The sequence below is a fragment of the Sceloporus undulatus genome, chromosome 5 (genome assembly GCF_019175285.1).
Source record: "Sceloporus undulatus isolate JIND9_A2432 ecotype Alabama chromosome 5, SceUnd_v1.1, whole genome shotgun sequence".
Classification (NCBI taxonomy): Eukaryota; Metazoa; Chordata; class Lepidosauria; order Squamata; family Phrynosomatidae; genus Sceloporus; species Sceloporus undulatus.
This window is the reverse complement of record NC_056526.1, coordinates 69344555-69369166: the sequence shown is the minus strand read 5'-3', so window position 1 is coordinate 69369166 and position 24612 is coordinate 69344555. Positions and strand designations below refer to the sequence as shown.

At 40.6% G+C, this 24612-nt stretch overlaps 1 protein-coding gene across 2 annotated transcripts in view; it reads right to left on the bottom strand.

The window, feature by feature from the left end:
• MET (MET proto-oncogene, receptor tyrosine kinase) overlaps positions 1 to 19432 on the bottom strand; it is a 120565-nt gene extending 101133 nt beyond the window's left edge. The window contains exons 1-2 of one of the 2 annotated variants that reach the window (XM_042468032.1): positions 19179 to 19314; positions 18210 to 18330 (exon numbers count right to left, since the gene is read on the bottom strand). The gene's annotated coding sequence lies outside the window, so the exon portion shown is untranslated. Of the gene's footprint in view, positions 1 to 18209; positions 18331 to 19178 lie in introns of both variants that reach the window. The other variant, XM_042468033.1, reaches the window with a different exon arrangement.
• Positions 19433 to 24612: the final 5180 nt, after the last annotated feature.

Genomic DNA, 24612 nt, shown 5'->3' with positions numbered 1-24612 from the left:
CCTAACCTTTTTAACAATAACAACCCTTTTTTTGAACAGGCACATGGAATAACCAGTTTCAATTGCCCTCTCTATGGTTAGATGTACTGTACTGTATGTCTATCTTCTCATTTTTTTTTTAATTTGCACCTCTATTTATAAATTCACATTTAATCCAAATTAACCACATCTTTTTAGTAATAATCAGGCACGTTTTCATTTATCATTACAACATTATATCAGAGTCCACAAAGAAAAACAGATTTTATGAATTTATTGCAGGACAACTGACTGTAAATCCAGAATTTCCACTTGAATATGCAGAAAAAATTGCTGAGCATCCCACTCCACCATTTTCTCTCCTACTCATTGGAGTAGGTTTTTAAGGTACATGGGGATGGGGGAAGATGGAGGTGTTATTGGTTCTGGTGGAAACAATTTTGAGTACTCATTTGCCTCCTGATTTCAGGTACAGGTTGAGTTTCCCAAAATCAGATTTCTGAAATCTGGAATGCTCCAAAATCCAAAGCTTTTTTCATGTGTGGTTGAGATAGTGATACTTTTGCTTTCTGATGAGTTAGTGTACACAAACTTTGCTTCATGCACAAAATTATTTAAAATATTGTATAAAATTACCCTCAGGCTATGTTTGCAAGATATATATGAAACATAAATAAATTTTGTGTTTAGACTTGGATCTCGTCTCCAAGATATCTCATTATGTACGTATATGTAAAAAACAGGTATTACAAAATTTGAAACCCAAAACACTTCTGGTCCCAGGCATTTCAAAGTTACAGAGACTCAACCTGTAACCATTTTTGAAGTTAACTATAGCATGAGAGAAAGAGTGAGAGGCAGAATCATCAACTTGTATTAATGCCAAAGTTAAATAAGTGGGTTGACACAACAGATTCAGTTCATTACCCACAATTTTGAGTCACACACCCCCCCCCCAATTTTAATACCCATCTGATTAAGGATTACTCACTTAAAAGATTTGATGTTAGTGCTTCAGCTTGAACAGGATACACCTGCCTTGGGGAAATTCTGAGTTACAACATACGTAGAAACTTGTACAAAAGAATGTTTTGAAAGTGATTCAAGGACAAGGCTTGTTTGGGCAAATTCTACTCTTTTGTCATTAATGTATCACTAATTCCTGCTTTATACATAACATTAATCTTTGGCAAGAAAAAGTGTTTTTACACTGTCACCCATGAATTGTGGCACAAGAAGCTATATTGTCACAAACACAGCCACATCCAGCTGAGACAGTGGCCTAACCTATTACATAAAGGTAAAGGTAGTGCCTTGACATGAATGTCTAGTCATAATCGACTGTAGGGAGCGGTGCTCATCTCCGGTTCTAAGCAAAAGAAACAGTCTTGTCCGAGGACTGTTCTGGTGGTTATGTGGCCAGCATGACTACACCAAATGCTGTTACCTTTCCACTGAAAAGTGGTACCTATCTATGTATTTGCATTTGCATGCTTTTGAACTACTAGGTTGGCAGAAGCTGGGACTAATGACAGGAGCTCACCCCATCATGCAGCACTCAGACCTCAAACTGCCAACCTTTCAATCTTCCGATTATCAGAACTGGCGTCTTAACCACTAAGCCACTGCATCCCTATTCCTATTACATACAGCACAATTAACTAGTAAATGCATTTCAAGCATAGCTGTGTACACCATTTTTTCCTCCTCAACACAGTCTTTATGTAAGACGAGTATCTATTCAAGTAAATATGCTAAGTAGCAGGATAAAACAAATATCTTCACTAGTTTAGCTGAACACAGACTGAAATATTAGTTTAAATGTGTAATTGCAGGAGTACTAAACCACCATACAACAAATTAATGGTACTTATTAGTGAACAGCTTAGAGAAGAGAGAAAAGGGAAGAATTCAAGATCAGCTTTCTACATTTTATATGTCAAGACATTTGTTTGACACACAGGGGTAAATCCCATCAATAGTATCAACCAGATTAGAGCCACAGAATTCATAGAAACCTACCTAAATCATCACTTGCAGTCTCACTGATTTGAATCTACTTTTTAAAATTAACAAATGGATTTCAGTCCTTAGATGGGTGGTGGTGAGAATAATGTGGATCTCCAGATTTTGCTAGACTGCAACTCCAAGCATTTTTCACCACTGTCTATAATAGTGAAGGTTACTTGCAGTCCAACATCTGGAGGGCTGCACAATTCACATGCTCACCATGGATTTTAAAACAACATTTGGGAACTTCCAACATATCTGGCATCTACACTGGGGCAATTTTTTTAAACACCTCCTTTGATCCATGTTGTCTTACTAAAAATGTCAAAAGACTGCAGAGCAATCTGTGCTGAATTATGTAAACTACTTTCCACATACTAATCAGCTGATGATATACTAATGATATTCCTTTTCCAACAGCCTATACAAGGAAAATACAAACACTGAAGGTCTTAGGGCCAACTTTTGCCCCCTTAGTACACTGAACACACTATTTTGCAGCCAAAAAAATTATAAATGAAAGTCATTTCCCACTGAATCTTTCTGGTTTTCACTGGAGAGACAGAGATGTTATATGCAATACTACCCAATTTTCATACCCGTTTTCAGAACAGAATTACAAATGTGAAGTCGAAGGCTTTCACACTCAGAATTCATAGTTTTTTGTGGGGTTTTCAGGACTGGCTCTACCAATAGGCACAATGAGGCAGCTACTCCAGGCAGAAGATTTGGGGAGCCATGAAAGGGCAGCAAATTGCTCCTTATTTGTTATGAATTTATACCAGGGTTTATTTTTATGCCAGGGCTGGGGAGCAATCTTATAGGATTTATTCACATTCTAAAGTAGCTTGGTTAGCTCTGGGCACCAAGCGCTTTGGCTTAGGGTTGGAGGACTTGCTTTTTTTTGGGGGGGGGGGGGGCTGAAGCATAGTGTTGCCAGGTATTCAAAACAGCAATAAAGGACAGTGATGTGCAGAGCTAACCTTCAGGTAGCTGTCAGTACTCAAAGCCATGTTAGTAGGCATGAGTATAATAAAGGGATCTTGTAGCATCTTTGAGATGAACTGAGAGAAGTTTGTAGCATACGTTTTCATAGACATAGGCCCGGTACAGACTGGCCCAAAGTGCCAGCCTGGGGCCAATTTTAGGGCTCAGGAGAGCTGAGCGTGTGCACGCTCTCAAGCCCTACCACAGTGTCCGGGCACCATTTTGGCATGCTTGCACTGATAACGTGCCTCGTATGGCACGTCCAAACGGCATGGCACACAAGGGACACCATCACGTCACTCTAGGGCGCTAATGGCGCCTCAGCAGCGGCACAGAAAGGAGCCGCGTTTCACTGCTTCTTTTTCATGGCGCATCACTGCTGCAACGTGCGGTCTCTGTGGCAACGATCCGTGGGAGAAAGAGGTGGTGTCTCACCGCCCCTTTCTGCCCATCTTTATCCCCCCCCCCCCGAGTCTACTTCATTAGACTAGACTACGAAAGCTTGATATAAACTTCTTTTCTTCAGTATGAAGGGTGCAACAAGATCCCTTTGTATAGCTATTATCAGGTTGGTGCTCTATCGAAATACCAAATGAAAGTATTAATTTTGTAAACTAAGCTCTGTATTGCTTTCTAAAATTAACATATTGTCCACACCCATAAATTACATGATGCATACATTTATGTTTTTATGAAAGATCTGCATCCCAAATTATAGGATTTTTTGGCACCTTGTTCAGTTTAGCTGTGAGGAAGCGTTCTCCTAATATATCAATAAGACACATCCATCAAAATACAGGACACCTGCAAGTACTATAAGGTATGTCCCTTATAATAAGGACAACTCTACTAAGGCAGCAAAATATATTGGACTAGCCCTGTCACACTAACGTAAAGATAACTATATTGTTCCAGTGCTGCATCATACACCTTATGAATGTTAGCACATTTCTGCCCCAAGTTCCAATTCCTGCTATCATGTAGGCTGGGATAAAACTAATTATGTTAAAATATCATTTTGGAATTAAATTGGTCACCCCAAAAACCTAGCCTATCTAAAGTGCACTGGAAGAAGGGGGGAAATCCCAGGTGAGAAAAGTATCTTCAGTTCTGTGTAACAGAAAAAATACTTAGGAAGCTATGTTAATGCTTTAAATTGTGGGTGAGACCCTAGGGGGCACAAGAGTTGCTCAAGAGGGGGCATGAGACTTGGAGGTCTTCAACTTCCCCATCTCAAGTATTTTCTGTCTTGGAGTTGAAAAGAAATATGAGGAGGGTACTTGGATCAGGAAAAGCTTGGAGGAGAGAGGGGAGTTCACTGGATCATGGTGTCTATTAGGGCCCTCCTGAGCCACCACTTCTTCTCCCACTACTCGTTCCATCACTTCCCCAGGTCTTAGGATGAGATGTTGCTGCAGCCTCAACCACCACACACACTCAGTCCAATGTGTCCTAGGCATATTGGACCAGCCAGTAAAGCAGAGTGGTGTAAGCACGCTGCTTTCTGCAAGCAGCAGGAGCAGAGCGCGTGCCTCGGCTCACTGTTGTCCTGCACCAGTGATGTCCAAACTCTGGCCCTCCAGGTGTTTTGGACTTCAGCTCCCAGAATCCCAAACCATTGGCCATGGTGACTGAGGCTTCTGGGAGCTGAAGTCCAAAACAACTGGAGGGGCAGAGTTTTGACACTGCTGCCCTACACTGTTATCTCCACCCTCCTGACTAGCCAGCCAGGGACTCCCACTCCTCCGGTCTGGTTAGGCAGGTGGGCAAGACAGGGGTTGGAGAGAAAAGGAGGAATAACAGAGGCCTTTGGTCAGCTGCTGGAGGAGTCAAGGTGGTGGAAGATTTGGGGGCTCAGTGGAACCTGCCCCATTTCTCTGCCTCCCCCCCTTGCACTCTCACATATACACTCATTCTCTCACTCAGTTATACTGTTTCTCTCACTTTTTTTCACACTCACAGGGATTCATTCACATGAATTCTCTGAGTCACTGACTCATTTCTCTGAGAGGAATTTCTTTCAATTTCAAAAGGTGATAAACAAGATTCCTTTATCTTTTTGTTTGTGACACATTCAAATCTCTCTCTTGCTCTCATTTTTTCTCTCTCTCACACACATGTACACCCATACATGCTCAGGTGCATGCTTTTTCTTGCTTGCTTTCTCCCTCAGACTTTCTTAGGCAGTTAATTCTCACATTCATACATCATGGTCTCTCTCCTTCCCTCCTAGACATTGATTCACACACATTCTTAAAACTTTCTCACATGCTAATTCTGTCTCACACATGCACACTCTGATACACTCTCACACACAGTCACACATGCATTAATTCTCTCACACAGCCTTTGTATCTCCCTTAGTGTATGTGACTTTCTCTCGTGCACTAATTCTCTCTCATATACTGAGTAATGCTCTTTTTATGACTCTTTTCCTCAGATACATGTAGTCATAGTCTCTCACACAAATTCTGTCTCTCTCTCAAACACACGGTCACACACTTCATTCCTTTTTTACATACTTGCATATACAGTGTGTATACACAAGAGAATGAATGTTTCTGTGTGACAGAGTGTAAATGAATATGTGTGAGAGTGAAACAATGAACGAAAGAGCATGACTGTGTACATATCTGTGAGTTTTGGTATATGTGAGTGTGGCTGTGTGTCATACAGTACATGTGAAATTTACACATGTTAAATACTGAATGTATTTAAATAAAGTCTATAATCTGAATGATGTTATTTCTTTATGAAATGTTAAAATATGAATATGCATGAATGTGCAAACAGAAACATGCACACTAAACAAAATATTTTTATTCATATGTTGGGGGGGCAGCATCCGTATACGGATGTAAAGTGAGTCACAAGAGTAAAAAAATCTCAGAACTACTGCTTTAGTTTTTGTCTTTACACATTTGTTTCAATGACATTTTTTTTTTTAGTAAATAGCTAATAAACAAAATCTCTCCCTCAAATCCCAGTTTGTCTAGCCCAGGGGCACCCAAAATATCTGGACATTTAGAAGATAAGACAAAAGACTGCTGCATTCAGAAGTCATGTTGTTTTGGGACTAGCCAAGAGGTAAACAGAACATTTAGACAAGTACTCAAAATATGCATGGTTCAGAAACAGAAATTAATATACTTTGGACCACAGCATCAAAGAATCTATTGGAGAATACAAACCAACAACTAGACACTACTCTCAATAAGATGAACTTAAATAAAACATACATGTGGAAGCAGGCAACTTTTAAAAACACCATTTCCCAAAAGTTAATATTAACTTGGGGAGAAACACATAATGAAAGAGAATAACTATAATGGTACATATTTGCATTAAAATCAAATTATTTGGAATTTTTCAGGAAATACATTAGTGCAGTTGCTATTATTCAGAGCAAGCATTTTTTTAGTAAAAAAACAGTTTATAGCATTCGTTCATTTGCTGCTATCTTTCAAACAAAGTTGCCAGATGGAAGCTTCAGAAACAACTGAGGCGATCTGTAATAAGAGACATGCATTATGTTCTACAGAGATGTCATGTTCTGGAAAAAGGCATGGGAATGGGGGCAAGCAGGCACCTGGCAGCTCTGCTTTTAGTTATGCTACAGGAGAGCACTACTGCAGACAGCAAATGAAGACGTTCTGCAGAAAACTGCCACTGACACTCCAGTGAAAGGGAGAAATCTTTGTGCATTATTAGCCCAAAAATAGCCCCCAAACCCCACAAAAAACTATGGATGCCAGCCATGAAAGCCTTCGACTTCATATTTGTGCATTATTTGGCTTTAAGATGAAGTCGACAGAAAAAAATCTATTTCAGCCCACGAAATCTCATAGAACGGCGACCAACCATGTGCACTGCCAAAACTACCGTCAAACCAAATTAATCCATGGTTAAAATCCAGTGGGCTTGAGCCACTGATGGAGCTAAGAACCATGAAAAGGTTTAATCTTTCCTTCTGCAATTCCCCCATGAACAGAGATGGGAAACCCTCTGAAATAGGTTTTCGGACAGCACAGAAGGCTGCAAGGGGGGGGGGGGGGTGTCACTACTGTAACACTTGTAACTGGTCGGCACACACGTGTAATCCAGTACATAAAAGCCCTGGACCATGATCTAGAAATAAGCCTTGCACACTGCTTGGAAAGGGTGCAACAGCGCTCAGAAAGACCCAGGATTTGAGAACTGTAACTCACAAAGTAACTTTTCTAAGCTCTGTCCTCACAAAAATGGAACTCTTATATGCCATCATGCACAAGCCCCTCAATCTGCTTCCCACACATTTGTTTGTATCCGCATGGGAACCTAGAGTTTACTGTCCTTGCTTACATACAAAAAGATTGTCATCACTTATCTATAGGCAAGTAAGAAAATTAACAGAAAAGGATTAATGTATTTTTTAAATTATTAATATGATTAAAAATCTGACTCAACTGCACTTTCATTAGAAAAGGAAAACTAACTATCAAGATTACATTAAACAGCTTTTAACTGTAAAGCCTACCTGAAACTTTTACAAAATGAAGCTGAAAAAACACTGTGATTTTATTCCATCTCTTTGACACTGTTTTGATCTTGAAATTTTGAAAACCCAATTTCTCATCCACCACCAAAAACTACTTCTTCACCCCTTATAATCTCATCTCTTTCCTCTTCCTTTGGTTTCCAGATTCCCAACAGAAGTCACAGGACTTCAAGAACTTCAAAATCCAGTTTCCTGGGACGTATGAGGACCTCTCTATGCAGTGTCCAGCATACAAAACAGGAGAATCTGCTGGATTAAAAAAAAGACCAACTCATTCCCAAGGTCCCCTTACACCTTGTCATTTTAAAATCTTTTCATCTTGAATTAGCTAGATCTATCATACTTGAGTCTTGAACAAATACAAATATTGCTATAGCAGTTTGCATTTGCAGTAGTTTGAATCTTGTGATCTAAACTGTTATTTCCAAAACTTCACAGACTAACCAAAAAAAAGTTTTGTAATAGTTCAAGTGAATTAGGTTTTGGATAATGAACCAACCAAGAAATGTGAAAAAATACACTGCAGAAATAATTCAGTTTGAAACAGCTGTAACTGCCCTGGCTTATTGTTAGGGAATCTTGGGAACTATATTTTATTGTGGCACCATAGCTCTCTGACAGAGAAGGCAAACTACTGTTTTCAGAATTCCCTAGCATTGACCCAGGGCAGTTAAAGTGGTCAAAAACTGGATTATTTCGTCGATGTGTTATAAACCTGAATTACGTTTTTTCTTTTTTTGACATTAGTTCCACAAACAGAAACTAATTGTTTGAATAAATTATTTATTCACAGGGGATCCTGGAACCAAATCTCAGCAGAAAAGAAGGTCCCACTGTACTTTAAGTGGAAAAGTGTCTAATCTGCAATGACTGTCCTGCAAATGAACTTTCCAAAGCTTTCTCACCTCTCCTCTTATTACGATGTAGTTTAGACAGATGCTTAAGGCAGAATGGTTTGTAGAGTTGTGAGGTTTTGCTGCAACACCAAATGGAAAGGACATAGCTGCTCTACCTAGGCATGTACACATGCATTGTTCAGAAAAAAACAAAGGTGAAAGAAGACTTGAAGGCAATGATACTGCAAGCAACAAGGTAAAAAGTCTTGTCTGACGGTCTTTTCCAAAAAAAGAATGTGATTTCTGCTGGAATTTGATGTTTTGGAATCCCTTAAAAGGTAGAGAGAATGGGTGGAGAAGCAACCAGAGTATTTTTCAGGAAGAGCGTATATATGTGCAGAAGATGAAATTGTTTGAGTTCAACAAGCCACAGCACCAGAAGTAAGAACTCACTATACCCCTCCCTCCATGCATGGCTATAATATGAATCCATCCTCTACTTTGTCAGAAGATGTCATGTGGTAGTTGATATTTCATTTAATCATTTTGGAATAAAAGAATTTAGAAGTGTAGCCAATGCAAATGGGAAGGAAGGTTTAGTCTTAGCAGCAGCATACATGAAAAACAGGAAACATCTACAATAAGAAGGTTTTTGTCTTCATACAATGGAACATAAAGATGTGTCATCCTGCCATTTCAGACAAACACTGCTATTTCTAAGTAAAGTTGCACATTTTATTAGAGCAGAGTTATATTAGGTTTCTTGTATACTTCTAGTACACAGCCTGTTGAAACTTGTATGACGAAGATGGGGGAGACAAACAAATGTAACCTATTCAACTCAGTGCACAGTTCTTAATCAGTAAGTAACTCCAGTTCAGGGGAGGGAAATCAATTTTCAGAAGTCAAAGAGTAACAACTATAGATTTAATCAAATTGTACCTACAATCCCTTACTATTTTCAATATTTATGAAAGCAATGAGGTAAATGGAAAAGAATGAATTTCAATAAATGTCACATATTTAGTTGCTATGATTAATTTTTAAGATTTATAGAGCTGGATCAACTTAGCCAGAGCAAAAGTGCTTCAGAGTGTCAGATGCTTTTTAGCATAGGTAGGCATTTATATAAAGCCACAGAAAGAAAACAAAATGGCTAGCTGCCCTATCCATGACTTACATAAGATGAAATCCTGGGGTTTTAATTAGGCTCTTCCAAGAAAATACTAAAATAGAAAATCTTAATATTATCTAATTATCAGAATATTGATAGGATGTATATCCATGTGAAGAAAATAACACATTTATATCTATTATCGAGAGAAGTCATAAATCAACAGGCTTAAGCAGAACTTATTTAGATTACAAATTTGCAGTTGTGGCTAAAAAAATATTTCAAATTCTTACATACCACAACAACATCAGTTAAATTTATTATTCACTATCCGATCAGGTTAGATATCACAACTCACTTTCAAAAGCCAGGGCATTTAGATTTTAGGTGTTTTCAACACTGGTATAAGCACACACTACTGAATGTTTTAAACTTCCTTGCTTTCCCAGTAAATAGAAGTGGACCACACTAGTAAGCAATTCATATGTTTAAGGAGGATTATACATGATGCAGTCCAGTGGATTGTGCTGTTGTTGTTTTTTAAACCCACATTAAGTATATAGGCTATGACATTATTAGCTATTGAAAAGTACGACACTTAACACATAAATTCATTCAATTCTAAACAATGGGCCTCAATATCACATTCCACAGTGACTTCATTGTTGAAGGGTATTTTTTTAAAGTGATCAATACCATCCCACTTGGACTATCTTTTCTGTGGGACTGGCAGTCTCCCACCACCATTATATAACCAACACCATATTTGTGTTTATTGGCACAGCCGTTTCTTTCCTGGAAGCAATGAAGGTAGCTTGGTGACTGGCACTGTGTGTATGTTGTGTGCCTTCAAGTCATTCCCAACTTATGGCGACCCTATGGCAAACCTATTACGGGATTTTCTTGGCAAGATTTGTTCAGAGGAGGTTTGTCACTGGCATTGGGGACCATGTATTTGTGTAGCACTGCCCTAAAAATGTGTACCCCAGTTGAGATCCTATTTTATTATATTTTATTTTAAAACACAACATCAGCATCTTTACTATTACTGTATCTCTCTTCATTTCTCTAAAATTAATAAATAATGCCAAGCACCACCATTTTCACACTGGTTTAATCAAATGTTAACAACTGAAAAACTGTACACCACTAATTCTAGGTCAACTGTGCACTTTCATCAGTTCAGAGTTTAGTTTAGGGGTGGGATGATGTTTTACTGCAACTCCCAGCCATTATATTCAATGGTGATGACTCATTGGAAGCTGCAATCCAGCAAGATCTGGAGGAGTGCATAATTCCTACTCTTGCCCTAGAGAATATGCATTCCTAACTGGAAAAAAAAATCACTTGGTCAAATGTCCTCCAAGTCCAAGTATCCTTGTCCTTTAGTATATCCTCAAGACAGCATGAATAATTATTACCCTGTACAGCACACTGTCTTCCTGGAGGCAAATAGCTTGTCAATTCCAGAGATTTGTTAACACTGAAATGAACAAGTCTGCACACATTTTGCTGGTTTAGGATGTCTTTTGAAATTAGATTACAAAACTGATTTGATTTCCTAAAAGGTATCTGAAACAAGAAAACACCACAAGGTTAAAGATTCTTAGAGTAATTAGCATTTGTGGGATTTCAAAGAGCTCAGTGTAGAAGAGAGTGAAATGAAGGGGGAGAAGGAAAGGAGAAAGGTCATTTAATTATTCTTGTCTTTAAAGTGTCACCTACATAACATTTCTCCTGGGTAAAGAAATCAGTTTAAAAATTAGTTTTGATAACATACTTGTGTAGCTAATACGTATTAATTATAAGTATTTTAAGAAATATTGCAACAGGAAAGAAGAGTACTCTTTAAGAGAAAGATTCAGACACAGTGGAAATCCTTAAGATTGTATGAGCCACAAGCTACATTTGCATTCAGATGACACATCTCAGCAGTTATTGAATGCTTTCTGGTGAACAAGGTAAAATGCCTCTCTAAAGACAAAGAACAGATCAAGACTGTGGAACTGAATGCTCAAGGATGGGTAAACCCTATTATGCAGGCCTGGCCACTAACCTCTGAAAGGCATGAATAACCAAATACCATCTTGTCTGCATTCAGTCTGAGTCGGCTCATCCCCATCCATTCAACAACAGTTGTCAGAAATTGGTGAAAGAGAGCATCAACTGTATTGTGTCTTATTAGAAAGACAGACTCTATAAGAGAAACTTGGAATGTCCAGTTCAAGACTTCTCTTCCAGTATCTCTTGCTAGAGATAAGAGGATAATTAAACTTTAAAAAGCACAAATAAAACTGAGCTGAGGTTTACAGTCAAGAAAGCTGTTTCACTGTGAGTTATTCCTAGTTTTGAAATAACTAATTACCTGTAAATCTAATTAGTTACTCTATCCCCAACAAGACTTAATTAAGTAATTTCTTGGCTAGCAGGAACTTCCCAAGAGAGTTAAATGTAACTAGTCATTTCCCAATTCATCATCCACTTCCCCCAACAAACCTTAATAAAGGCACCAACACTCAATATTCCTGTGATACAATGAATATTTTCACATCTGCAGGTGCTCTCAGAAGAAGATTGCTGGCAAGCACTAGGATTGAGAAAAACTGAAAACGATGAGGATCAAACTTGAAACCAGTTCTTACATGCAAACTGGGTGGTAGCATTACTTTTTTTGTAGGCCACACCAGCAGATTCAAAAGTGAGCACGAAGGCAAGAGACGCAGTCACTTGGGTGTGCAAGAAAATGCTTTTTATATGTTCAGAGACACTCAAAATATTTCTAAACAAGAAACTGTCCACCTTTGTAGTGTATCCGTATCTGCTTCTTGTTGTTAACTGTCATTAAGTTAACTTCAACTTATGGTTACCCTATAAATGAGAGACCTCCAGGTCATCCTATCACCAACAGCCCTTCTCAGGTCCTACAGATTCAGGACTGTAACTTCCTTGATTGAGTCTATCCAGACTTAATTTCTAATTCATCTTTTCCAATCCAGATGAACAATATATGGTGTTTGCAGGTTGACTGAACAGCATATATATTAGCAAAGGTGAGAGATGCAGGTCAGTAATGTAATTTATAGGTTGTTAGATCCCATGTTTTATGACAGGTTTCTCCAACCTGGCAGTTTTGAGACAGACTGCATTACAAATCCCACCATTCTCAGCTATTTGTAGTCCAACATATCTGCAAATTGCCAGGTACAGGCAGGCAATTTTAAAATGACACTAGGAACACTTCTGAAGAATCCAACAACATAATGTGCCAATAGGGACAGGGCAACAATGTACATGCCTCATACTTAGTAACTGGTTATAATTAGATAAATTTTGCTATTTCAGTTGTTAATGTTAATGACAATATACCTTCCTCAATTTTAACAACCAGCATTAATGAATTAATTTTCAAACTTTATGTTCCAAATTCTGCTTCCTCCTGCACGGATCTGAGTTGTGTGCTTTGTAAAACTGGTTGGAAAATGGTCTAATCAGCACACTACATTTGGCTCCACCACTTCACTTCCTCAGCTCCACCCACTACGTGGATTGTGACTCCAAGACTCCTCCTAAATCGTAATTGTCCCTTTAATCAAAAACGTTCCCCATCCCCACTAATATAGTCTCAGCAGTATCATACAAATCCTTGCAATAATACTATAAGAATTATGCTATAGAATATACAGTATGTTGAATACAATGGTAAATATGAGGCCCAGGTCAAGCCATCATATGGTCCTAAATTCTAACCCAGAGACCTGTTGTCTAAGAACTTATGGTTAGATCAGTCCTAATGAGTGGGAGTAAGGTTAGCCACTATCTCCTGCTTGCTCAAATGCATCCACCCATAAAACTAGTTGCTGATTGGGGAGTTACAGCATGAGATGTAGAGATAAAGAGTTGTAATTAGTTAATCAACTGCTCATTTGAGACTGACAGTGATAATACAGAAGCAGATACGGAGACTGGATGAAAAGCTACTCTAACCTTTATTAAATATCACTGAATAAAATTAATCAGGAGTGTTGAGTAAAGTGGGGGCAGGGATGAAGTAAGACATGAGGGCCTGATCTCTAGTCTCTGCTTCTGAGGAGCTGGCCTCCTCCACATCAGCTCTCTTGGTGCCATGTTCATGCTTACAAGGAAAGAAAACAACGGGGCTACTGCCAAAGAGAATACACCAATGAGAATACACCATCCACATTAATCACTAACTATTGTGTGTTGGATTCCTCTCTCTCTCTCTCTCTCTCTGATCTAGTCAAAGCAACCCAAATATTTACATGTACATGTGTCTATAAATATTCTCTCTATCCTTGCAGATGCCTGGTGACTCTAAGTCAAACATGAATGGAATATTTCCATAGGATTAATTCTTTCAAGGAGCTAGCCACAAAGTACAAATCAATCTACACTGAATGGTTGGAATGCAGCAATCTTTCCTTAAAGTCAGTGACCAGAGGTGTTTAAAACAAAAGTCAGAGTAAAATCTTTTTGTTCCATGCAGGAAATATGAGTAATAAAAACAGTACTTCCTAAAACTCCCAGCAGGTTTTCCCTGAGTCATATAAATATTGCATCTTTTTAAGTTATCGGATTTTTTAAAAATAGTGCTAAAGAATTATATGTAAACACTTTGTTAAACAAAACATCCACATGGCTTTACTCTGGTGTTAAAGGCTGAGGCAGAATACTTTGTGGGACAGAATGATTCATGTGAGAGAGCCTGAACAGTGGCTCAGCTAAATTTGCATGTGTTACATGGCCATCCATGCTGCACTCTATCTTTGATGTATCATGTGATGTCATACGGCTGAAAACTTGACCTGCTTCAGCAAACCCAGTATGGCAGCATCAAAAAATCTTGATGCTAGGTATAAGGAGGGCTGTACCTTTTAATACAACATCATTCACTTTGGCTGAATGCTTATGTTGTATGACTTGATAATGTCATGACCAATTATGTCACCATTACCAGCAAATACACAAAAACACATTCCTATCTTACTTGCAGCATTACGCACACTGCACACTGAAAGGGGGGGGGCAAGATCTACCAGCTACTGACACACACCTGCTGCAACATTATTTGCATAAAGCACCAAGCAATAACCCAAATCATCACACACACATTATATAGTGTATCATATCCACACTCTATATTATAAACATATGGTAATGAAATTGAATTTTTGAATTCTCTCACTTGCTTTCCACCATTCCCAGATATACATATCTAACACATTTACTTAAGTTGGAGCACCAATTTATATGGATGCTAGCTTGTCAAATAACTAGTTTAGGACCAACGTCTTTAAATGGCAACTCTTCTTATCTATGAAGAAGTAACTACCATTACTACTTTGAATTAACTACAGATTCTAAATTAAAAACTCTTACCTTGGCGCATATTATAAATCAAGATGCTAAAATGTTTCACATACAATATGTACTGGAAATCAGCAAAACAACCATAAGAAAATCTTATAAGCAAGACTGTGATATTTGTAGCTACAGTAATCAATATATTTGCATTTAAGTAATTCTAGTGCCTTTCACTTCAATACTGATGCAAGATTCAGTTTATAATTCTACCCATCAGGGAGTAAGACGCAACCTAGAGGAGTTTTATTTCTCAGTAACATATGTAAAAGATTGCACTGTAAATTGTTCAAGGTGATCAGGTGCAAGCTTTCAGTTCCCAAAAGCCCAAGAGCAAACTCAGTAGATTGAGGATGTAGTCATACAACATCTGTGAACCAAATTTGGAAAACATTCACTGATCTAACTAATCCCAGTGGAGATTTTCAATATAGGGTGTGTGTATCATTTAGCATGCATCAAATTTATCTCAATGACATAGAAAATAATCTGATAAAAAATAAGTGCTGCAGTGTTAGAACTATACACACACTAATTTGGGAGCCAATGGCTTAACCACAGCAGTCAAGAACGAATTTCAGTAGGCCCAAAGAATTAAAAAAAAAAAAACAAAAACAGCCAGAAAACAATCTCAATTTATCAACTTCACTTTGATTTAATGGATTTACTCTAGTTGAGCCTAACTGGATTTCATCCAATTCTTCACGTTCCCAGTTCACAAATGGGTATACACTGAAACTTTACATCTGCCAATTCCTGGTCGTCTGCTCATATTTATCAGGTTTGACAACTCTTTCTAGCAAAACAAAACAAAAAAACCAATTATTTCAGTTATACTTTTGTTCAGACAAAAGATTCCACTAAATTGGGTCACAAAAAAAGTGAAAATATTGCAAAATGCACTTTTAACAACGTATGCATACATCTAATTTTAAAAGATCAGACTAGGACATATTACATGGTCACATTCCTACAATATTTCTTGCAACAGCGCTGCCTACATTCCTAATTTTTCTGCAGAAGCATTTAGGGAATTTATGCAACACCAGTTTGGCAAAGATAAACTTAAAAGCATAAAGATTTGGGATTCAAACCACATCTTATCTGCTATATTATTCCAAGATAGTTTCATAATCTTTGTGTGTGTCAAAGATAAATGTATGAATATCGCATTACATTTAAACCCACTTTAAGTCCCATTAGCTGATTGCAGGTGTATTCCTCTTCTCTTAGGTTGTAACATTTAAATTAACAGGAAACCCAGATGGCTCTAGAAGTCTTGCAACAGCAAATGTAGGAGCAAATGAGTGAAATTCTGCTGTTTTGGTAAGAGGTAGTTAAAACTGCTTTCACACCCAGCCACCCACTCCTGGTGTATTGTATCTACCGGCAAAACATAACACACATCAGTTACATTTCTAAGAGGCTAGTTGGCTTGTTATCTCATCAAGAGTCCTGATAAGAAAACTGCAAAGAGATGTTTCCACCTAACAAATACTGTAGGCTGAAGAAATCGCTCCCTCTGGGCACAGTTGTCTCAACAAAAATGTACGTGTTGAAGCGATCACTTCTCTGCAACCCTCCCAGGGCTTTCTTTGCCAGCGTTGTGGTGAGATATGGGTTGTGCTGCTATTGCTGCTGTTCAGGCTGACTCAGGTTGTGGGGTGGCCAAACTTCTTTGCAAAGCAAGCCCTGTTGCACAGCTTCCAGCTACTCCAATTCTTCCTCCTGAGCCCCCTCCACTCAGTCCTGTGAGAGGGAGTCACTCCTGAATCATCCAGGAGCTCATTTCAATCATCTCTTACAAAGGGGATTTGCACTGCTTTATAATTGCCTCCTTCCCATGAGATCAGCAGCATTTCTCCCTCTGGAAAGTGTAGATGTGCATCGATCCGAATGACTCCCCTTGTTGAGTCCAAACCAATAAGGAATCAAAGCAGCACCATCAAACCTTACATTAAGATTGCAGACATTAAGATCGCAAACCTGGAGCAGCACAGCAGACCCTACATTAAGATTGCAAACCTCAAACAAAAGCCTATGATTTTTTTCCCTTGCTTTGGAAGAAACAGGTGGTAGATCCCAAAACTGCGTGGGAGCTTTGTTTCCAGATGCGTTTGGACCAGGATTACAGGTAATAAGTAAACTGCACTCTTTATACTCTCAGAGGCACTCTCCTTTACTACTAAGCCACGTTTTAGGTAAAGTACAATAACATCCAAAATTCACAAAACAGGATCCCCCCTCTTGTATTATTCTATACTATACCTTTGTCTGAGAAGAAACCAATGGCGTTTCAAAGGATTGAGACATATATATTTTATACCTTTTGCTTGACCCCATAAAGGTTATATTGTGTTGTGGATTTTGGGTGTTGTTGTACTTTACTACATGGCCAACACAGCTACCCCTGGACTTTAGGTAAAAGTCTAAGCCAGCATGCCATAGTGTTGGACCATGACTCTTGAAACCTGGGTTTGATTCCCAGTTCAGCCATGTCAACCCACTTGTCAAATCCACACTCTCTCAGCCTCAGGGGAAGTCAATGGCAAACCTCCTCTGAGCAAATCTTGCCAAGAAAGCCCCATGAGAGGTCGACGTAAGTTGGAAACGACTCTAAGGCACACCACCACAACAACTAAACACCTTGATACAGCCTTTCCCAAACCTGACAAAAACTCCTCTTCTCACGGAGAGCAAATAGTTTCGAAACTTTGTAGTGTGTATGTGTGTGTTTCACTTTTTTCTTCCTAGAAAAGGAAGTTGCAGCAGGAGTCTCTCGTGGTTAATTTTTGACCAGAAGCTATCCTGTGGCTTGCAAACCTCACCTGTGAATCCCACAGAGCTGGGGTGCCCTGGGTGGGCAGGGAAGCACTCTGCACATGCTCAGAAATCCCTTCCCTTTTGGGATCGCCCTTCCCATGCCCAGGAATGGGTTCCCTGGTATGCAAAGCAGGTTCCACAAGGCTGGGTGGACCCTGCTGAGTCCAGGCAGATCTCCAAATATTGGTGGCGGCGGCAGCTGCCAAATTCCTGGCAGTCATTTCCTCTACGCTTTACTCCTACTAAAAGATCAACAACAATCATGGTCAGTTCAGTTCCCAGCTTGGCTATGAAACCCTTGGGCGAGTCACACTCTCTCAGCCTCAGTGAAGGCAAGGGCAAACCTCGGAACACACCTTGCCAAGAAAACCTCCTAATAGGGATGCCTCAGGGGTCTCCATGAATCAGAAATGACTTGAAGGCACACAACAACATCTCCACCCTAAAAGTAAAATCTACACACACACACACATATACACAACCCCAAATGGTAGCAATGCCTCACTGCTTAATTACTAAGGCATCACGCTCTATAATCACGTACCTGGATGTTCGCCTGATTACATTCACCTCTGATTGAAACACGTTCAGAAAGGAGAATGAGGAGCCTCCATCCGCCTTCAGCAAATAGAAGAATGAAGCCCTCTCTGTCTCATCATTCCTTGCTGCAAGGGAAGGGAATCAGCACATGCTCAGAGGCTACCATTACATCACACACACAACCCTAAAGTCTGAAGGAAGAGGGGCTGAGACTTAAACCCTGCCCAGTGTGTTTGGAATTAACTCTTGGTTAAGAAGAAGGAAGCCCACTGGATGGCCTTGGGAGAGCCACACTCTCTCAGCCTCAAGGGAAAGCAATGGCAAACCAAACTCTGAATGAATCTTGCCAGGAAAACCCCCAGGATATAGGTTCTCCACATGTGCGAAACGACCACAACACACACACACACACACACACACACAACCACAACAACCACCAAACACTAGAAACCCACTGAGAGGTGGTTTTTGGGCAAGAAGTCACACTCTCTCAGCCTCAAGGGAAAGCAATAGCAAACCTCCCTTGGACAAACATTGCCAAAGAAACCCCTTGGGAGAGTCGCACTCTCTCAGCCTCAGAAGGCAATGGCATGCCTCCTCCTCTGAACTTACCAAGAAAACCCTATCAAGGCACACAGAATCAGACACAAGGGAGGGTCACACTCTCTCAGCCTCAAACGAGAAGCTGGCAAAACCAAGCCACAAGAAGAAAAAGAAAAACCCTCAATGGGAAAGAAAGAAAGAAAGAAAGAAAGAAAGAAGGAAGGAAGGAAGGAAGGAAGGAAGGCTGAGCCCAACCGCGCCCTGCCTGCCTTGTGCCTTCCTATCCTATCCTTAACCCCGGACTACTGGGCACAAAGCTTCCCTGGAAGCAGTGGCTGGTGGTGCAGCATTGCAGCGAAGGTTATGTCTCTCTTTTCCCTCTAGTCGCCTTTGCAAGACAAGGCAGTAGCAGTAGTAGCAATAGTAGTACCTCTGTTGCTGGAGGCGAGGAGGAGGCAGCCCAGCCGCCCGCCGCATCGGGGTGCCTTCGCTTCGCCTTCCGCGCCGCCTTGGAAGGAGCCACCTGGAGGAGGAGGAGGGAAGGAAGGAAGGCAGCCCAGGCAGGGAGGAGAAGGCGCTGCTGCTGCTGCTGCTGCTGCTGGTGGCGGCGTCTCCCAGCGGCAAAGTCCGCCCTTCCCTTGCCTTCCTTCCCGCCCTGACCTGCTGCTGCTGCTGCTGCTGCTGCTGCCTGTGACTCAACACCACCATCAGCCACCAATGGAGGAGGGAAAGCTAACCCCAGCTTTTACTATTAAGAGCCCCCTTGCGGGCTCTTCCCAGCAGGGCCACAGGCACCCGACGCCATTTTGTCACCTCCATATAGGATCTTGGAAGAGACCCCCAAGGGACATCCAGTCCAACCCCCTGCCATGCAGGAACTCTCAATCAAAACACCCCCCCCCCAACACCCAGCCTCAGTTTCAAGGCTTGCCCAAGAAAGAGAGTCCATTGCATTCTGTTGAGGGAGTGTCTGTCTTCCACTGTCTAACAGCCCTCACTGTCAGCTCCCTAAGCCTCTCCTAGTCATAAGGCATGGTTTCTAGATCCTTCACCATTTTGGTTGCCCTCCTTTGGACACACACTCGTTTCTCAACATCCTTTTTGAATTGTGGTATTCCAGGAGGGGCCTGACTAAGGCAGAATAGAGTGGCACTGTTACATCCCTTGATCTAGACACTGTACTTCTGTTGATGTAGCCTAGAATCGCATTGGCCTTTTTAGCTGCAGCATCGCACTCTGGACGCAGGTGGAAGTGGGACCCACCATGACCAAATAAAAGCTCAGAACACTCATAGACATGTTAAATCCAGGCTCCGCTGTCATGCTCCAAGTGGAGGGCATTTTTTGAAACCCCTCGTAGAAGTGCTTCTAATAGGATCATCGAGTTGAAAGAGACCGTATCCTCCTGGACCGGAGGTGGAAATAGATAACGTGTCCTGGAAAAGGAGGGCGTCTGGTTGCCCTGCAGCTGCATACCAAGCCCCAAGCCTACCATTGTATTTTGGCTGCACAGGGTGACCAAATATCCTGGCTGTAAAGGAGGACAAGGCAAGGCATCGCAAGCAAAATGGAAGACATGACCAAATAAAAGCTCAAAACACTCATAGAAATAGAAATTTCAAGTTTTTTAGTCATGTTCCAAATGGGTGATATTTTGGAATTCCTCCTGGACAGGAGGTGGAAATGTAGGATGTGTCCAGGAAAAGGAGGACACCTGGTCACTCTGTCCACAAGCGGAGCGGCTCTGGGGAAAGCTGGCCTGGAAGGGCACCAGAGACAAGAGGAAAGGCTGCCCTCAGCCATTGTTGGCTCTGCCTTTTCCTTTTCCTCAGAGAGGCAGGTGGCAGTGTTGTTGTCATTAAGCAGGATGAGAATGCCACTCATTAGTGACTAAATAAAGACACCAGTCTTTCCTTGTGAGGAGGAAACAAACTACTGGGAGTTGCCAGTGACTGTTGGGCCGAGGAGAAACCCGTGAGAAAGAGACATCATCCACAGTGGAGCAATACCTCCATTGTTGGTTGTTTTTCCAGCTTATGGCACATGGTGATTTCTTGGCAAGTTTCTTCACAGGGAATTTGCAATTGCCATCCTCTGAGGCTGAGAGAGTGTGACTTGCCCAAGGCCTTACAGTGGGCTTCCGTGGCCGCGCCAGGATTCGAACCCTGGTCTCCAAAGTCATAGTCCAACGCTCAAACCATGTTGGTTTTCAGTACCTTCATTGGGTCCCAATATTTCAGAGGAAAGAACTGCCTGGCAAAAAAACACCTCTGAGTATTCCTTGCCTAAGAAAACCCTATTAAATTCATGGAGTCGCCACGAGTTGACAGGCAACTTGAAAGCACATACACACACAAAATGTTGCGACAGAGTCAGAACTGCCCAACTGGGCTTTTAGTTCTTTCTTCTGGCCCAAAATAGTTCTCTCTTTTTCCCTCCTTCAAACTGGGGTGGCAGTGGAGAGATAGGACTGGCAATACCCTTTAAGCTGCCTGCCATTGTTTTTTCCTAGCAGAGTTTCTACAGTTTAAAATGCTGAAGGACAGACAAGAATAGAACAGCTGCAGGTTTCCCCAGCATATAAAATACTGCGATGGGGGAAAGCTGCACCTGTTCAAGGAAGGTGTTTTTTCCCTGTTGCAAAAGAAGAACAAAGAGTGTGGTGATATCTTAAAGGCTGATAGGTTTATGGCGGCACGAACTTTCATGGTCTAAACTTCAGTCACTAAAACCATAATGGAAGGCTTTCAGAACGTTTTGGCCTAAATTTTATTATTTGTCCCAACTGCAGTAGATCTTTTGATTCTGTTAGATTTACCTACATGTTATATAGCGTTCAGCAATTGATTGAATGGATCTTCCCCAGCTGGGATTTATCAATAAGACTGTAGTCTACATGCCATGATAAATTTGTTAGTCTTCCAACGTTAGTGGTTTGAGCACTGGACTACAACTCTGGAGACCAGGGTTTGCATCCCCACTTGGCCATTGAAACCCACTAGGTGACCTTGGGCAAGTCACACTTTCTCAGCCTCAGAGGATGGCAATGGCAACCCCCCTCTGAAGAAACTTGCCAAGAAAACCCTGTGGTAGGGTCGTCATAAGTCAGTAAAGACTTGAAGGCACATTACAACAAAAGGTGTTGCAAGGTAACACCTTGGTATGTGACTGCAGGTCATATTTCGAAAAACAGCCTGCCATTTACACAGTCAGAAATACACAGCTATGGAGCTACCATTATTTCCAGGCTGTAGACTGAAAGTATGGGAGCTTCTGCATTTTGAGCAGGTTCTGTGCAATGGGAACATTGAATACAATGCAATGGAGCTACCCCCTATGCCATGGGTTTATTCATATACACCTCCAGAACTATCATGAACAAAGTGCCATTTTTAGGTTGAAGGAAGCCAGGGCTAAGGAAAGCCTCAGCCGGTAGACAACATATGTTATGGGGGGTGCAGGGACAATTGATGTTCACAGTTTCTAATAAACATAGCTATATTTAATAGCTATTATTGTTTCTCTTCAGGAATGTGCAAACAACATTGCACATCAATGAGTGTGTGTATATGTGCCTTCAAGTTGCCTGTTGACCTTGGTGACTATGAATTTCATTGAGTTTTCTTAGGGAAAGAATATTCAGAGGTGGTTTTGCCAGTTCCTCCTTCTGAATTGGCGGTCTCCCACCCAAGTACTAGCCAAAGCTGTCTGTGCTTAGCTTCCTAGGCCCTACATCAGCTGCAAACAAAAGCATGTAGCTGATTGCCAGAGCCATCTATGAACTCAAGAGCTGAATTTAATTTGCTTGTATGCTGCAGTATTTTTGTTGCAGCCTTTAAGATACTTAGACCTTAAGCAGTAGCCCTGCTGTTTTCAGAGAGATCTTTTTCCTAACCGCATTTCCCTAAGATATTTTTTCTTTCTCAGCTGCTGTCATTATACAAAACAAACATAGGGTCAAAACGTGTCAACTTTGGTGGCAGACAATGTAAACAGTTTTTGGGTCCAGATTTTCAGTGAATTGTATATGCTGGTATCCTTTGCTAGTTCTTCATGCATCTACAGTATATAGAACAATAAACATTAAAGAGTCAAAATGCAAAATTAAGCAACCTCATTAATTCTTTTGTTGCAAGCAGCTTATTTGAGAATTTGTAAAAACAAACAAAACCACTGTTGATAATATGAATTTTCTGGTTCAAATGTTAACATACATGTAAAGCCATGATCTTTCATTTAAATTTTTGTGTGTAACCTTTGCCTTCCTCCTCCATACCATCTCACTGAGATAATACAATAGATGTAAGAAAATTTAATCTGTATCCTCTCTGCTGAGACTGTCAAAGGTGAACACCAATCCCTAGAGACTCAGACTTAAATCACATCATAAACATCATCAAATGGCCATCTATTTGTGGGTATATGACTCCCAAGAGGAAAGAGTACTTAGGTATTAAACACGCAAAGTGTTCTCCTTGCAACACTCTGTAAGTTATGTATTGTCCTGAGATACTGCCTATCAAATTGAGCACTCCAATGGAAGTGGGGGGAGAAACCCATAGGATTTGCAATTACAGCAATTTGAAGATTGCATCCTTGCCAAAACATGAGTGAGCTAATAGGCTGACAAAATATTTTGTGGGCTAGTTTTATTGCTTACACTTGTCTAGTATGCTACACTTCCATTGAGAGAAGTATGAGGGTGCACAGAATGTCACAAACTAGAATCCATCCAAGCTTATTCCAAACCTGCCATCATCCCCAGATATTTTCAGCTTTCTAATCTTCAGGAGTGCTTTTTTTTTTACAGAGAGAATAAAAATGGGCTAATCATATTATGTGTCAGTGTTCAAACTGTTGACAGAAACATGAGTAAGAAAAGCATATCTAATTATATTTAATAATCTACAAAGAGGTTTAACCCTATTGCTTCCTCAACAGTATGATGTTGCAGAGGTTGAACACTTACTTGGGTTGGGCTTTCTTTATAGGGAGAAGATTGTTTAAGGCTGAAGGCATTTTGTAATACTTGGATTTATAAATATTATGCAAGTAGGGCATAGGTGGGGGAAAGTAGCCTATATCCTTGAGCCAGGCAACAGATCTGCTGTCCTGTATCAGATCTCCAGAGGGAAGTACCCTGAAGTTTCAAGATACTTTGAGGCTTCTGCTCACAAATCTTTTCCTTCTCTGTATCTAAACTTGTTTGTTTCCACACATACAACCTACTTGTCCTCCCTGCTTCTTAGCTGAAGGGGGAAGGAGGTGTACCATCTTGCCCAACGTCTAAAAACTTTCCCACTCAAAGCATTCCAGAGTCCTCTTTAATAAGAAACCATATTAGAACAATTAGCTCTGCCAAGGAAACACCCCTCTCAGCCATCAAGAAGTCTTAACATTCCTTTCTCTGACTTTGTGAGCAGATTTTGGTTTAAGGCAAGGGTATTTTTGGGACCCAAGGATTGCATGTGATACTTTGTGTGTGAGCACTTAACAGTAGCAATCCCCTTTTCTTTTCAGGAAGTAATGGAAGGCCATTTCCACAATATTGTATGTGTATGTAGTATGTCTTCAAGTCATTACTGACTTACACCCTAAGGTGAACCTATCATGGGGTTTTCTTGGAAAGATTTGTTCAGAGGATGTTTGCCATTGCCTTTTCCTGAGGCTGAGAGCATGAGACTTGTCCGAGGTCACCCAGTGGGTTTCATGCCTAGCAGGAATTGAACTCTGGTCTCCAGATTCATAGTCCTCATAGTCCAGAGCTGTCACATAGTCCAGAGCTGTCACAAAGACAGTGAAAAGAACTGATAGGAAGATAATACACTTTATGGAGGACATTTCTATGGGAACTATGGGCTACC